General features: G+C 44.1%; 1 protein-coding gene across 12 annotated transcripts in view; it reads left to right on the top strand.

Moving 5' to 3' along the window:
• The window catches only part of syt1a (synaptotagmin Ia), a 233,323-nt gene that overhangs the window by 118,879 nt on the left and 98,605 nt on the right, over positions 1-15,839 (top strand). For 6 of the 12 annotated variants that reach the window (XM_082510479.1, XM_082510475.1, XM_082510486.1 and 3 more), the window contains one exon: positions 692-772. The gene's annotated coding sequence lies outside the window, so the exon portion shown is untranslated. The other 6 variants (XM_082510484.1, XM_082510482.1, XM_082510483.1 and 3 more) reach the window with 6 other exon arrangements.

The raw sequence follows: 15,839 nt of genomic DNA, 5'->3' as shown, positions 1-15,839 counted from the left end.
ATACACTAGTGAGACCTGAAGAGAGAAAGGGATAGATGGAGTGAGACAGCAAGATGGGGAACGAGTGTTGAGAGGGGGGGAATTAAGGGATGGCTCTCAGTGGGGACTCTAAATCGTATACAGTATGAACGCCTCATTAGCATTATTCATTAATCCCACCATCTGATGTTATTAGCCTTTCATGACTGGCTTTGTCTTATTCCGAGAGAAAATATCTTTTGAAATGGTTCATCAAACAAGAATAAGTTTGTAGATGGCATGTGGAAATGCACATCTAATAGTACCTCCGACTGATATTTGTTTTCACGGAGCAGAGCGTGTGAGCGGGTGAGGGGAAATGTAAAAAAAAAAAAATAGTGAGCTGAGAGAATAAGGGGATGTGTGCATTTTGTCTGACAGAGGAAGAGCAAGTGAGGAGACCGATGGAAAAAGAGAGAAGCTGGGGGAGGGGGCTGGAGTAGGTGGGCGGGAAGAGAGGAGGCTAGTGTCAGGGACAGAGAACAGAGAAAGAGAGAGGGAGGGAGAGGGAGGGAAGGAACAGTGAGCTGCTCGCCTGCCGGAGCTGTCAACTGGGTGTTCAAGTGTATGATCGTGAGTGCTTCTTGAGCCGTCGTGTGTGAAAGAATAAAGGGGGACATTGCTTTTTAGCCACTTATTTTGGTTTTCCTTTTTTTCCCCCTTCTTTTCAAAGTGTCACATCGAGCTCGCGCTGCAAACTTGAACCCCTTCCTGGGATTGTGAAGAGGACCCAGGGTAGACAGCGTGCTGCCAGGTAAGAGATGTCTTTTATTTTGTTTTCTCCCCTCACAAAAAGGTAACAGTGGAGAATCGCAGCGTGGAGATGGAGACGGCATGTTTTTACAGTCAAAAAGGCACGGGAGCTCCGCTTTGCTGTGCTGCTTTAAAAAATACCGCATGCCCGCTTGAAATCCAGAGAACACGCTGCCTGTGATGTGTGCGTGTGTGTGAGCTTGAGCGTGTCAGCAAACATGGCTCTGAGGACTCCGTACTGTAATAGTGATTGGAAGAGTCAGGTCGTATAGAGGAAGAGAAGAGGAGGAGGAAGGGTAGGAGGTGCCGTTTCTTTTTGACAAGGGCTTATCCAGGGTGACAGATGGATGACAGGACGTCAGATTTACATTGACAGGATTTACTAAAAAGGGAAACAAAAAAAAACAAAACATATTTCCAAGATTAGACTAATATTGGAGAAAGTGCTTGTGGTTCTAATAGTGGGTCGGTAAATACTTTCTACACGTGGAATCAGTTTTTCTTGTGGTACTGCTCAAAATGTTTGTTCGGTGTGCTTCAACATTTTTAAGTTGTGACGGTGGTGGGGTGGAGTGGGGTGGGGTGAGGGGGAGTAAGCAGACTCCCACACAGGGTTAGCCCGAGCTCCAGATCAACGGCTGTCTCAGGGTGGCAGCGGTACAGTCAGAGGAAACCATTACTGCCCTACAGCCAAGAGAACAAACATGCTGCTCTTAGCAGGTGTATCCACTATGTATTTAGTATTGTGGCTTCCTGACCCAGGGCTGGCTTTCTATGTCGTTTAATGAGAAGTTGTGCTGTAATCGAATCAACGTGCTGCCTACCCCACCGTTTGTCATTTCCCCTTTGTCGTGCCTTATCTCTTCCTCTCTCTCTCTCGCTCTCTCTGGCCTCATTATCCCAGATTCCAGTGAAATGAACTAGTCGATCTCTCTTCCTTCGAATTCTTCCCTCCACCCATCCATCCACGCGAGCTGAGGTACAGTAGACATGAAAGAGGTGAAAGTTGGCAGATTGTGGGGGTTCAAACAGTGCCCGTCTGTCAGTCTTGCGCTAGAACAAGGCAGCACAAAGCTCCAGTCTTTTCAGGCTCAAAACCAATACATTTGGGTTTTACTAAATTTTCCCATCACCTTCCAAATCCTTTATTCTCCTACAAGGTCCAATAAATTCTTTTCACATCCGCAGCGCCTTTGTGGCTCATTGGAAAATGGATTTGTACGTCCAGTAGAGGACATGAAAAACCTGCTCATCTCTCATATTCATTCCATTGTTATCATTTGATTTATGTGTAAGATCATGAGTAATTTATGGAAGCTATTTAATAAGATTAATTCACTTTGAGAATAATTTAATCATTTTTTTGGGAAAATATTACACCCGCTGGCATTGTCATGTGATTTCACAACTGTGTGTGTTGCACGTAGGTGTCTGTGCTGTGTGCTACGTATCTGACTGCGAGAGCTCCCTTCGCATCAATAGTTAATGAGCGTCTCAGGCACTCGTTCACATGGCCTATTCACTGTGTTTTTGTTTATTTAAACAGCCGTTTAGCCTTGAATGTCAGGTACCGTGCTATAGTATTGCAAAGCTTTAACACATCTCGGCCTGAGTTGTGGAAGTAAGCAATATGCTGACCTTCACACAACTTTGCAACGTTACAGTGGGCGCTTTGTGAGTTATTGAGGGCTGGTAATATCTGAGAGTAATAAACTCTCTCATAAATCTCATAAAAGAGAGAGCAAGAGTCATAAACTATGGTAAGGAAGAGGGAAATTTTTTACTTTTTACATTAAATTAATTGAAACTTAGAGAAAAAAATCCCAATCTATCTGTAAATCACATGTATCTCCTGTACGTTTGTGTGTGTTGGAGACCTGAGCGGATCGCTCCATCCATGGACGTTACCGCTTTTGCTGCCCAGAGCGCCAGACAGCTCCTTTCGGTCCACTGGATGCGGTCTGCTCTCTCCGTGACTCATTGCCTCGTCCTCTCTGATTGGCTGGCTTTTCTACTCCAGGGAAAGACAGGATGGAGTGGGGTTGGCCTCTCATGACCAGGGATCAGCCGTTCTTTTCACACAACGTCCCACTGGAATTGCATCCTCAATGTGTCGGCCTGAATTTTAAAACACAGGCAGGATGTAAAAAACCCCAAACAAAACAGAAAAGGCTTTTGATCATCGAAAAAGTGCAACTGCTGTCTTTCTTTTGTGTCACACATTCAGCTGGGTTTTTTTTTTTAGGATATTCTACTGAGGCAGGCAATGTCCGACCTAGCTCTAGCCACAATCGTTTTTTCTGTCTATCTAAGGGATGTATTCAGACCTCCAGCTCCCCATCTCTTTGTAGATGACGCTGTCACATGTGACAGCTCTGAAGCAAACAGGGCGTGGAGCTCCCTGCCTGCTGAGACTCTGGCTTGTTTGCCACTTACAGACAGTCCCAGCTGAGACAAAGTCCAAGCTGCTCCATCCGTTCATCCAGCCAGCAAAATTCTTATTTTGTTTCTCTCTGTGGGAGCCTGTGCCTCTGCGCTCAGGCCGTGCAGTGCTGATTCAGAACCATGGACAGTGGTCCTGTGCGCAGGGTGAAATTTCAGCACCACCTCCTGTGGACAGATCCCATAGTCAGAGAAAAATGGAGCTTTCGGAGTGATGGCCAAAAACGGGATGTGCTGCAAGCTGACAATGTGAGAGCAGGGAAATTATGCAGGACGTTGCCTTGTTTGTAAAGATTATTCATGTGGTGATTAGATAATATAGTGCGAGGAATGACAGATTCAGTGTTTTGGTTGCAGGGGAACAGTCGGCGAGGCGCAGACACAACAGTGTTTGAGTATTTACTAGACTTAATTTGTGTTAACGAACTAGTACCGACTGTCGCTGAAGTCCATCAACATCAGTACGTAGCACTTAACCAGGTAGTTTGGCTGAACGATTACAAGTCCTGCAACACTGGCAAAGCTTACAAATGGGGTGTTGGATTCTTTGCCACACTGACTATAAATCACAGAAGTATCAAGTCGCTGTTTGCTTGGAGTCGAGGATACTTTGCTTTTTCCTATAGCTTCAACGTCTTCAGGATCTTGTAGTGTAAATGGCAGACTACTGATTGGTCAGGTTCTAGACACACCTTTTAACTTTAACTCTTCCAGGGTTTTCACATAGAAGAGTAGGGTTCAAATCCAGTGCAAATCCAGAAGTTGCTACACTGGCTTTGAGGAGCTGCAGGTGGTGGGCTGTTTATCCTCATGAAAGCATGGCAGTTATACAATATTAAACACGTTATTTATTATCACATTCGCTATTTTTAACAAATATTTACAGATTCATTAAATATTAACCATTGATATTTTATATCCTTGCACTCCCAGATCACTCTTTTAAAGAGAAAGAAGTTGTCTTAAAGTAGAAATTTATGTTAAAGTGGGGAAAAAGTGTATATTGTGCTAAATTTGACAGAAAGCTACATTTGAATCAGCTGGATTATGTTGCTAATTTCTCTGCTGGATCTCCTTTAAATGATTACAATGATCTTCCTGGCTAACACCTAGTGTAAAATACACAGGAAAAATACCCTCTCCCACTGCAAAATGTTTCATTTCACTTTATAAAACACTGTGATTTGATTAATCTGCTTCGGCTGTAATAAAAGTGATATATGAGTCAGTCAGGGTTTCATCGATCCGTTTTATTGATTTTTAATGCATGGTTTTACACACCTGCATGCAAAGCACTTTAAAAACACAGCTTCTCGAGTTAGATTTATTGTGTAATCTAAAATTAATTACATTAATTGATAATAATATTTTGAATATAACCAGCGCTGCATATTCTGCCGCTGCAAAATGCAAATCACACAGTTTCGTGAATTAATTAAACGTGTTTTACATCTTCTGTGTGATAACAGTGAACACAGCGAGAGGGTGTGAAATCAGACATGAAAATGAGTTATTTCTGTTAGATGGGATCTTAGTGCACTCAATCGTCTGATCCACAGAGGCCGGTGGACTTAGCCTATCAGAGGGCGTGCATTTTGCTCCCACATGTGCTCACGCCCACACCGATACATGTACACTGGCTCAGCATGACATTGATTATGTGCACTGCTGCATGTCCTCCAAGAACAGACGATAGCCAGCACCCATCACCAACACTCCCCCTGAGAGAAACAATAAAAGCCTCCCAGTCTTTGACCTAAGGCTGTTTTTATCACCAGTGGACAGCAAAGCACCGGCCACTCCACTCCCACCCTGTCTTCTGAACCATCATTGTCATGTTCACTAATTGGGAAAGCTAATAATAAACCCAGGCATTTTAAACTAATCATCCAAATGAAGCCAAATGTGGAGCAAAAATCTTTTTATCTTGTTTTCATAATCAACTGCCAAAATCGTGACTTGAAAATCAAGCATAGTGTCATTTCACTTGATACACCTCTAAACCTTCTATTAGCAAAGTGACAAACAGGGCATTCAGTTTAAGCTGATGCATATTTGCTACATCCTGCAAGCCACTTGGGAACCCAGTTCCTCCTTTTCATGCTGTATTTAATGCATCTTACATTTGTTTTCGCCCCCCCCCCCCCTGCCCCCCCCCCCCCCCCCTCTCTTCTGCGCTTGGGTCATTATGCTGCTCTCCCGTTAATCTCACCGTTAACCTGGAAACAGTGGTGTCGAGCAACAGAAACACCAATGACAGGAAGTGGGCGGAAAGGGAAAGAGGAAGGGTTGTGATGTGAAAGGAGCGGAGATATATTTTCCATCTCGGAACACGGCAGCAGCTGTCGTCCTTGTCACTGCACTATGTAAATCAGCATGCTGTCTGCTACGAGCTGAGTGGAAAAAAGGAGCTGCTTTTTATCACTAGATCTCTGACTCCGCAGAAGGCTCCATATTTGCCACAGACCTGCATTTACAGAGAGGAAAGGGCCAAGCCTGACAGCACAAAGAAAGTGCAGTTTTCTTTTTCTTTTTTTCAGCGCTCAGAGTACAGGTTAGTGAAAGGTAAAGGGAGAGTAGCACCTCGAACATATTTAAGTGTTGCATAGCAACAATCCACTGGTTTTCAGTAGTTAAAGCACTAAGCATGAGCTTGTTTTGTGTTTGACAGAATGTGAAATGAGGGAAAAAAAAAATTTTCTTCGCTGTGTTAATCATCACTATCTTTGTATCATAGTCGGGAAGCTTTTTAAGCAACGTTGTGCGAGCGTGTACAGCCATGAGTTCTATGACCATCGCTCACACAGAAAAATTACATGTCTGTATTTTCACTGTTACTTTTAGTAAATAGAAGAAAACGGAAAGTTTTTACATGTAACATGTGGTTTTATATGAACTCGAATCAGTGATGGAAACTTTTAAAAGCCTGAATTAATGGATTAGAAATAGGGCATAGACTGAGTAAATCTTACATCTGTGGTCAGATGTGAAGGATTTATAGATTATTTTGAATTATAAATAAACAGCCCAAGCCCAAAGGATGAACATGTACATAGAAAGTCTTTGTAAATCCTGCGGTCTTTTGCACATTTGTGAAATTTTGGGCCGCCGCTGATACTGATGCATGAAATATTAATTTGACCGAAAGGCAGTGCTGATACAGATCTTTTTTTTTTCTGTCTGTGTTGTTTTTTTGTGTTTAGTTAACCTCCTTTCATGGCAAGGAAACGAAGACAACTGTTATAAATAAACAGTGTTAGGAAGGTTACTTTTAAAATGTATTCCATGGCCCAAAAAAGTAGTTTGTTATGTATTCCATTAAGTTATTCAATGTGAGTAACATATTCTGAATACTTTGATTTACTTAATATATTGTCGTGCTTTTTACAACTACATGAATGTACTGTTGCTGTGTGATTGATTACTATTACTTAAGGCTACTCGCCACCGAGCTAACATTGTTAGCTGGCATTAGCTGAGGTTAGTTCATAGACTACGTTCAGAACTGCACATGATTATTTGCAGTTAGCAGGTTGTTAATTCTATCCATCAAGTCTAACAGTCTGCTGTCTATGAACTATAACCTTCGGTAATAGTAATAAATCACACAGCTATACTACATCGAAGATAATGAAGTGGCACATAACCCTGGTAGCTACCACAACTAAAACAAGGTAGTTGCGGTAGGCTAACGTTAGCTTTTAAAAAGGAATTTACTTCCAGATGTTTCTTTAGGTTGGAGGTCGAGTCTTTTGACACTGAGAGCAGCTTGGTCGCTGGCAAACATTTGGATTGAAGGTCAGATTTTGCGCAAATGAAGTGGTGTCGGAATTTCTAAGTAAGAAATGCATTCCTGCCTGTGCAGTGCTGGCTCTGTTGTGCTGGCTTCCGGTCCATTGTGTAACTGAAGCCACCAACATTAACAGGACACTTACATTAGAGCCTCTTATTGCATGTTTTGTTTGGGTTTCTGGCAATTTCAACAAAGTAACTGTATTCTAATTATCACCTTTCTAAACAGTAACTGTAACGGAATACGGTTACTTATATTTTGTATGCTAAATACTTAACGCCAGTACATGTATTCCGTTACTCCCCAACACTGTACATAAATAACTGAAGAGCTTTAAAGTCTTTCAGCTCCTCATCAGCCTTACTTTGAAAGGATTATCAAGCACAGTAGCTAACATCGACTGATATCAGTCAAAAAAGGTGATGTTAGTCGCTGCATCAGCGTATCCCGATAGTCTATGTATTTAACATATATGTATTTTAGTCAGTAAAGCAACATATAGCATGTCTGACTCTGTAATGTGATTAAGAAATGATTTTTGTATAAAAACGGCACAGTTTAATATTAAGTTATATTAAATTCTGCATGCAGTTGATTCTGTGACATATTTGTATTGCATCTACTTTTATGCATTGTGTTCATGTTTATTCTTGCACTGCTTTTAACTTAATAGCTCTTATTTCTGTATTTATTTTATTTCTACTTTTTTGTATTTCTTTATTTTCAGTTTTTGCATCATTTTTAATTTAGATTTCGCTGCATATTGGCTGTATATTGCTTTGTTACTCTATAAGAAGTATTACACCGTGCACTGCAGACCGTGACTTCCCTATCATGTCTGTAAAAATGAGCTTCCTTCCTGGTGAATATGAAGAAAGGGAAGAAGAGTTTGCTTATGTTGATTAGTTTTGATCCAAGTCTTAACCTGCAAGCCAGTGAAAATAGAATGACAAAACCGAGCCTGTATGTATGTAGTATCCATCCATCCATCCATCCATCCATCCATCCATCCATCCATCCATCCATCCATCCATCCATCCATCCATCCATCCGTCAGCAGTGTCACCTTCTCTCTTTGACCTTCCAGTCAATCCTGTTTTTCAGAAATTAGTGGATCTATCATGTTAAAAGGCTGTCACAGAAAGAGAAAAGCCAGGAGGGGGTTATCTGCACATCTGGCATTTCCTCACGACTCTGTCCTTTAATGCATCGGGGCTGAAGGAGAGCAGGCTGTGGTAAATGGAGGGTCATCATTGATCTTAGATAGCCGCCTGGAAATGTACTATCAGCTGGCCCATCGAGGAGGCCCACTATGGAGGAAACAGATCCCATTACAGATGTGTCTTGCAGTGCTTGCAGTTGCAGCGCACTGGCATGAATACACACCGCCGCAAATGAACACTGTATTCATGCGCACAATTTTGACTCATGCGGTCATGATTGCGAGGCCGAGGGAGGGATAAAAGCAGCTTGCAGATGCATTTCAAAGCTTTCAGAGGTTTTTTTTCCTCCTCTCCTTTTCTGTGGCAGGGAGAAGTACAGAAGTGGCTCACGCAGGAGGCTCCTGTGCGAGTATAAATTCACATTTTCTTGCATTTGTTTGATGAGGAGTGGCAGAAAAGGCAGCTAAATGCAATCAGTGGCTTTGCACTTCCTCTGAAGAGCTACCGCACCCTCCACCATCACACACACACGCAGTTCACATCATTACGAATTTCTGGGATCAGAGAAACACAAGTGAAATGTTTAACTTAGACAAGAATACTTTCACACATATCACCTGCTCTCAGATGAGTTGAGAAGGTAGAGGTGACATGGCAATGTGTGATCGCGGTCATTAACTACAGCGCAATGAGCCTATGCATTATTCATCTGTCATCACTTTCACCTGCTGCCAAAAGTCATGACTGAATTTTTGGGAGGAACATGTGCTTGCAAACATCTTAAGCCAGATCAACAAAATCCACCGCTCCACACTAAAGTCTGTTACCTGAAACCACCTGGGACCGAATAGCAGTCAAACAGATTATATATATATTTTTTATCATCACTGAAACACACATTTAAAAAGTATCCTAATGATTGTGTAACCCGAGCCTTTCTCTCTCCAACAAACGCAGACATCCCTCTCCATCTCTCTCTGTGTCATAACTGTCAGTATAAATAACCACTCTGGCTCTTGATATGATCAACCCCCAAGAGGAGAAAAAAAATTACCCAGAATGCACAGTGAGAGCGTAGTTCATGCAGAGAATGAGCTGTTGGATTATGGTGGCCTTAGTGTGACATTCAGTCAATACTCCTCGCTAATTTACTGTCCCATCAATAGTCACGGCATAGTCAGAGTTCACCCTCAGGACCAAGATGTCTTTAGGGAGTGAGTGCAGGGGCTAAGATAGCGTGTTTTACTTGGGTAAAGCATATTAATAATTTGGTAACTGTCTGTCGCCGCAAACTGTGTTTTGCATTTTCAGGTATTTTGCATTTTGTTGCATCATCCCACAGCATGCTATTTAAAGCATTTCTATTCAGCTTTATGTGGGTTATTGTATATATTTGGAGACATGGATCTTGACCATTCAGTCATGTTATTTAAAATCACTGGGATTTCATTTAGTGCTAAAAAAATATGTTTATTTCTTTCTTTTTATAATTCGATGCAGTGGTGCACCGTGTATTGAATATCTGTAATATCAGTCAGAGGCTGACATGGGGCAGTGAGCAGCATGTACCAGTGATGTTTATCTGTGCTTTCAACATAATTCTGCTGGCTAATGTGCAGCAGGAGTAGTGGGGTATAGATCCTAAAAATGGAGATGTTAACTCATGCATTACTTATAAAATATTTGCATTTGTATTAAAGAAAAAAATTATTCACACACTAAAAATCCTCCCAGCAAGGTTGAAGTTTCTGGTTTGTGGTCATGTGGCAGAAATGGCTTCTTTTACCCTTGATATTTGGTCTTGTTTAAACCTTTTCGGGGGGAAAAGGACAGTTAGCTCTAAAACACCAACATCAACGTCAGTACAGGCTCAAATATATGTATATAATTCTACAGACATACATGTCAGGGCCACAAGTTTAAACCTGAAGTTTTTTATATGCGTGAATCAAATGCACATATGTTTATATTGTACAGTTTCTCTGTATGTTTTTGTCCGAAAACTGTTTCTCCTTCATTATCGAACATAGAGTGGTAAACCAGTGGTTTATTTAGTGGAATCCAAGGTATTTCTGCCAGGTATTAATAGCGTAACCGGTATGTAACAGGTTTAAATATTAATTTTCTTCTGTCACAGTAACACAAATTGTGATTGTGTTTACTGTCCAAAGGTGTCAGTCCACTAAATGGAAATTGCTAAATTGTAGCTACATTGCTACAATTTATTTAAATTCTTTAAATTTATTTAAAGAATTTAAATAAATTTTAATTCTTTAAAATTATTTTGAAAATGTGATACAGTCAAAAAGTAATACAACAGAGACACTGGCAACTTAAGAAAAAGTGGAGGTCAATGTTTACAATGGCTTTGTCATTGGAGACCAAATGCAATGTCAGTCCCGTTATTCTTAATACGTTTGCCCTGACTGGACTGGGGCTGGAAAACGCTGGAGATGAAGTTTTAAGAGCTTTTAGTGAGCTGAATTACGCCCTCCAGGCACTTTTTTCTTGGATGCACCAGTCAGATCTGTGACAGTGTCTGACCTCGGGTTTTCTCCTGCACGCTCTCTTTGCCTTTTCCCTTTTAGTCCGTCAATCAATCCAGCCCCCATCACGCTCTAGTAAGCTTGACTGGCACTAAGGAGGGAATCTAGCCTTGCAGTGCTGTGAGTGGTCCTGGCGAATTCATATGCATATATATGTATATCCACACATTTCAGCTTTCCTTCATCTGTCCTCCCATGAAACGTTGCTCAGAAATGGAAGTAAACTGCTCAGCACCGAAGTGAAACACTGCAGAGGATAGCAGCTCTGTGAATGTAAGAGAGGCCCGTCACTTCTTCTGGTCAAGGACCTTCCTTGTCAGGTCATCTGGCTTTTAAACTGTCTAGCTCCTCTTTGCTTTTAATGCTCAGTACACACCACTTTATTGATCCCCGCATTGATCCCTTTTAACGGCGCTGTCTTCTTGTCCCCGAGCACCCAGAAAATATCCTATCATGTCTGTCTACACATTATTACACCCCTCGCACAGCATCTGAGCTGCATCCTCTTTTGTCTCGGCGTGATTAGTGGTGACAGCGCTCGGAGTCATGTCTTTTGTTGTGTGTTGCGGGTGTATTGTGGCTTGTTGTTGTGTTTACCCGAGAGTGTGTCGGGAACTGTTTGTGACCCCAAAGCAGAGATGCGGGGGCGGTCGGCGGGGTTGAGAGTTCAGGGTTGCGGTCGTGCGCCACACGACACCACTCAGCGCCGCACTGTAACGATGACCCGGACATTCTCAGTCGCTCATCATGTTGTGATTTTTCTGCCTTACTGCTGATGGGTGGCTGCATGCATAATTGATTTTTTTTTTAACCAAAGTCATAATTAAAACCTCTGATGGCACAGTGTGGAAATCCAAACTAGATCATTTCCAGGCAAAGGCTGTTAATTTCAATTTATGAACCAGGAATGTCTTGAGAGGGTAATGAACAGGACTGCCATCTGCATTTATAAACTAGTGTAAATTAAAGCTATGACAGGCTCTAATTAAGTCTCAAGCCACACTGGATTATTATTACACTGTTTTGTCACAGAAATGCAGAAGGCAAGGACATGAAAAGTGGAAGACAAAGAGAGAGACAGAGACAGAGAGAGGTGGTGGTGGGGGGGAGAAGTTTTCACTGTTCAGGAGAGGTGGTAATAAGATAAGCTTTTTTTGCAGCATGAGCTCACAGATGGCTGTCCTCTCCTGACGTGGCCAAGCCACTCCAGCTTCATTTATCTCCTCCTCACAGCATTGTCTCCATCTTTTTGGATGCCTCTCCATCCACCTGCGCTCCCCCTCCTCCTCCTCCCTCCCTCTTTATGATGTCCCTCACAAAAAACAAAAAAAGAAAAAGATTTCAGCCTTCATCTGCCTCATCCGGCATAATGAAAATGTCAGACTTTCCAGGCCTTATCTACTTAACCAATGTCCACTGATTGAATTATGGCAGAATGCTTCTTTCTGCTTTTGCTGCTGATTCAATTTTGAGTCTCTCAGAGCTTTTGATGTTTGAAAAGTTTTTAAAAACTGACATTTGGACTAAATATGTCAGGCTCCGGCCTTTATGGGTTACAATTAATAGCACACAAAAACTCCAAGGTCATCTGAGTAGTGGGACAAATTTATTTTATATGTTTGCTTATCTTTAGGTCACTGCCTTGCTTCATCTTTGCTCTCTCTCTCTCTCCTGGGAGGCTCAATACATAACCACTACTTCTCTGGGGCTCCCCCAAAAATTGGAGACAAAGATAGGCAAGAGAGGGAAGGCTGAGATGGTTTGGGGCATGGAAGAGTGGATATACTGGACAGAGGATGCTGAATTTGGAGCTTCTAGGGAGGAGGAAACAAGGGAGACCACAGAAAAGATTCAAGGGTGTAATGAAAGAAGATTAACAGGACACTTACATTAGAGCCTCTTATTGCTTGTTTTGTTTGGGTTTCTGGCAATTTCAACGAAGTAACTGTATGAATGAATCCAGAGGATTGGCGTGGCAATGTAGGATGCTAAGTATGGGGGTGATGGAGGCAGATGACCAGGAGTAGCTGAAAGAACAAAAAGCAGATAAAGATTTTTTTTTAGTAGCTATTGTTTCTCCAGGTTTCTGGAACAACTGACACAACTGTTGAAACTCTTATGTGGCTCAAGAGAGTCTGATTGAGGGAAATAACAGGGCGTGAGTGAAAACAAGGCCTTAGACAGGCCTTATTTTGATAGAAAAAGCTTGAGTTTGTTCAAAATCAAGCACCAGGTCAGCAAGTTTCAATGTCTCAGCGTCTCATTTCTGTCACAGTCTGGCGAGGGCAGACTGTAGGTGTTGGCAAAAAGGACCCAAACGCAACTCCATAAACTGAACGTGGCGTAGATTTAACAGAAAATAAGCCGTTTATTGAGGCCAGCAAAAGGGGAGTACAAACAGCAGGACACAGGTGAACACTAAACCATAGCCTAAACTGGGTGAAATAAAGCTAAACATGAAAAACCTTAAACGGGGTGAACTGACATAGAATGCTGAAGTGAGGGTATGGATGATCAGACGACCTGACAAATGACATGCAAAAACAGAGGACTTAAATACACACATGAGGTGATCAGGGGAAGTGGAGACACATGAGGAAACAGCTGACTAACATGAACCTAATGACAGGAGCAGTGAAGCTAAATACAAAGAACCAAGAACACACGACTCCTTCCAAAATAAAACAGGAAACATAATGAAACGCAGACATGACAACCAGAACTTGACAACGTAAGACACAGACATGAAACACATGAAGAGCAGGGGAGACTTAACATGGGTTGGAAACACGAGGGGGAATTAATAAGAACTAAAATCACCTAGGCATGGTAACAAATGAACTTAGAAAACCTGTAGGGCTTAACATAAACTATAAACATCAAAATGAACTAAAACTCAAAACACTGGGTCATAAGACCCAGGACCGTGACAGAGCCCCCCCTTCAAGGGCGGATTCCAGACGCCCTAAACCACGAAAAACAAAACAAAAACCAAAAACAACCCACCAAGGGCGGGCGGCGGGGGTCCAGGACGGAGGGCCAGAAACAAGGCCACAAAAACAAAACGTCCAGCCAAAAGCACAGGAGCACAGGGAAACAGTCCACAACCCCTCAGGTGGCCGACCTGGAGGGTGACGGCACAGGAGTTCATGGTCAAACAGTTCCGGGGGCCGTCCGTGCGGACGGCAACGGTGGCGACATGGAAACGGTTCAGGGGGCCGGCCATGCGGAAGGCAGCGGTGGCGGCGAAGGAGACGACGGAGCAGTTCAGGGGGCCGGCCGCGCGGAAGGCAGCGGCGGCTCTCCAGTGTCGGGTGCACTGGCCGAGGCCCGGTGGGCACAGGACCAGTCGAGGCAGGACCGGACGAACCAGACGAGGCGGGACCAGACGGTGGCGTGGCAGCCACAGGCGACGGGGCCGGACCAGGCATAGCAGATGCAGAGGCTGGACCCGGCGTAGCAGAAGCTGGAGCTCGACCAGGCGTGGCAGAGGCGGAGGCTGGACCAGGCGTGGCAGAGGCGGCCGCAGGTGGCGGCTGGACAGGCGCCTCGGGCCCTCCAGCGGAGACAGGAGGCTGAACGGACCCCTCGGACCCTCCAGCTGACGAGGCATGAGGCTGGACGGGCTCCTCGGGCCCTCCAGTGGAGACAGGAGGCTGAACGGGCCCCTCGGACCCTCCAGCGGAGACAGGAGGCTGAACGGGCCCCTCGGACCCTCCAGCGGAGACAGGAGGCTGAACGGGCTCCTCGGGCCCTCCAGCTGACGAGGCATGAGGCTGGACGGGCTCCTCGGGCCCTCCAGCGGAGACAGGAGGCTGAACGGGCCCCCTCGGACCCTCCAGCGGAGACAGGAGGCTGAACGGGCTCCTCGGGCCCTCCAGCTGACGAGGCATGAGGCTGGACGGGCTCCTCGGGCCCTCCAGCGGAGACAGGTGGCTGAACGGGCCCCTCGGACCCTCCAGCGGAGACAGGTGGCTGAACGGGCCCCTCAGACCCTCCAGCGGAGACAGGAGGCTGGACGGGCCCCTCGGACCCTCCAGCGGAGACGGGAGGCTGAACGGGCCCCTCGGACCCTCCAGCTGACGTGGCAACAGGCCGGCTGCGTTCACATGACATCTTATAGGTATCAGTCCAGAAACAAACAGGTGTGAGATGTCTTGAGGCAGAGAGCAGCCCAGTCACTGCAAGACTCATGTTAGTTGACATAATAGGTTCAGAAACAGAAAGCCCTGTGTCTACATTCCGCCCTTCAGACTCAATCAATGACATAACGTTATGGCACAGGTAAGCAGGGTCAGCCACAGGGAAAACAAGGATTACTATATTACCCACAAAAACATGACTTAAACCTCCAGGGGGAAGTCCCTGGGTGAACATGAGATATTCAGATATGGATCTGGGTGATGAGAATTGACCAGTCTGATAGCGGTAAGTGTCATAAGACCCAGGACCGTGACAATTTCAAATGGTTTTAATTGCACTGTCAAGTCTGTCAGGTGGTTACCTGAAAATTAAGAGCATATAACCTGTATCAGCACTTTATCCGCAACACATTCAAAGCCAATTTAAAGTTTACACATGCTGCTCTGACATTTCATGCTTTGTTTAATTGAATGCATAAATCGTGGCGACGTACGGTGGCAGAGGAATGCCTCCAGAAAGTGCACATTGTGCTCCTACCACACATGGAGCCTATAAACACAAATAAAATGCTAAGCTGCCGGAGAATGCGCTTATTATTATGAAAGACAGAATTTGTCACATCTTTTATTTTAAGGGAGCTGAATTTTCACACTAATTCCCAGTGTTCTCGGATGTGTAAGGGACGGCTTAACACCGTGCACCATCCTTGGTTTCCATGACGACCGTGATCCCTGTATGATAATCGGATTCCCACTATAGCTGTGAAAACACTCATTCCTGCTCGATCCAAGCAAATTATTACACGAAAACCGCGCCGAGGAATTCGACTGTTTGGAGATAAACACGCGGCGTGAAGAAACGCTCTGTACCTGAGCCAGCCTGCAGGGTCAGATGGATCTATTCATAACTACAGCAGCGGAGTAGATCATAAAGCCATTAGAAGCAGTGCCTGAACTACCCATTTTGTTTCTAACTCGTGCA

This window comes from Aulonocara stuartgranti (genome assembly GCF_965226115.1).
Source record: "Aulonocara stuartgranti genome assembly, chromosome: 17".
Classification (NCBI taxonomy): Eukaryota; Metazoa; Chordata; class Actinopteri; order Cichliformes; family Cichlidae; genus Aulonocara; species Aulonocara stuartgranti.
Note: the sequence above shows the minus strand (reverse complement) of the source record. Positions and strands in the feature narration are given on the sequence as shown.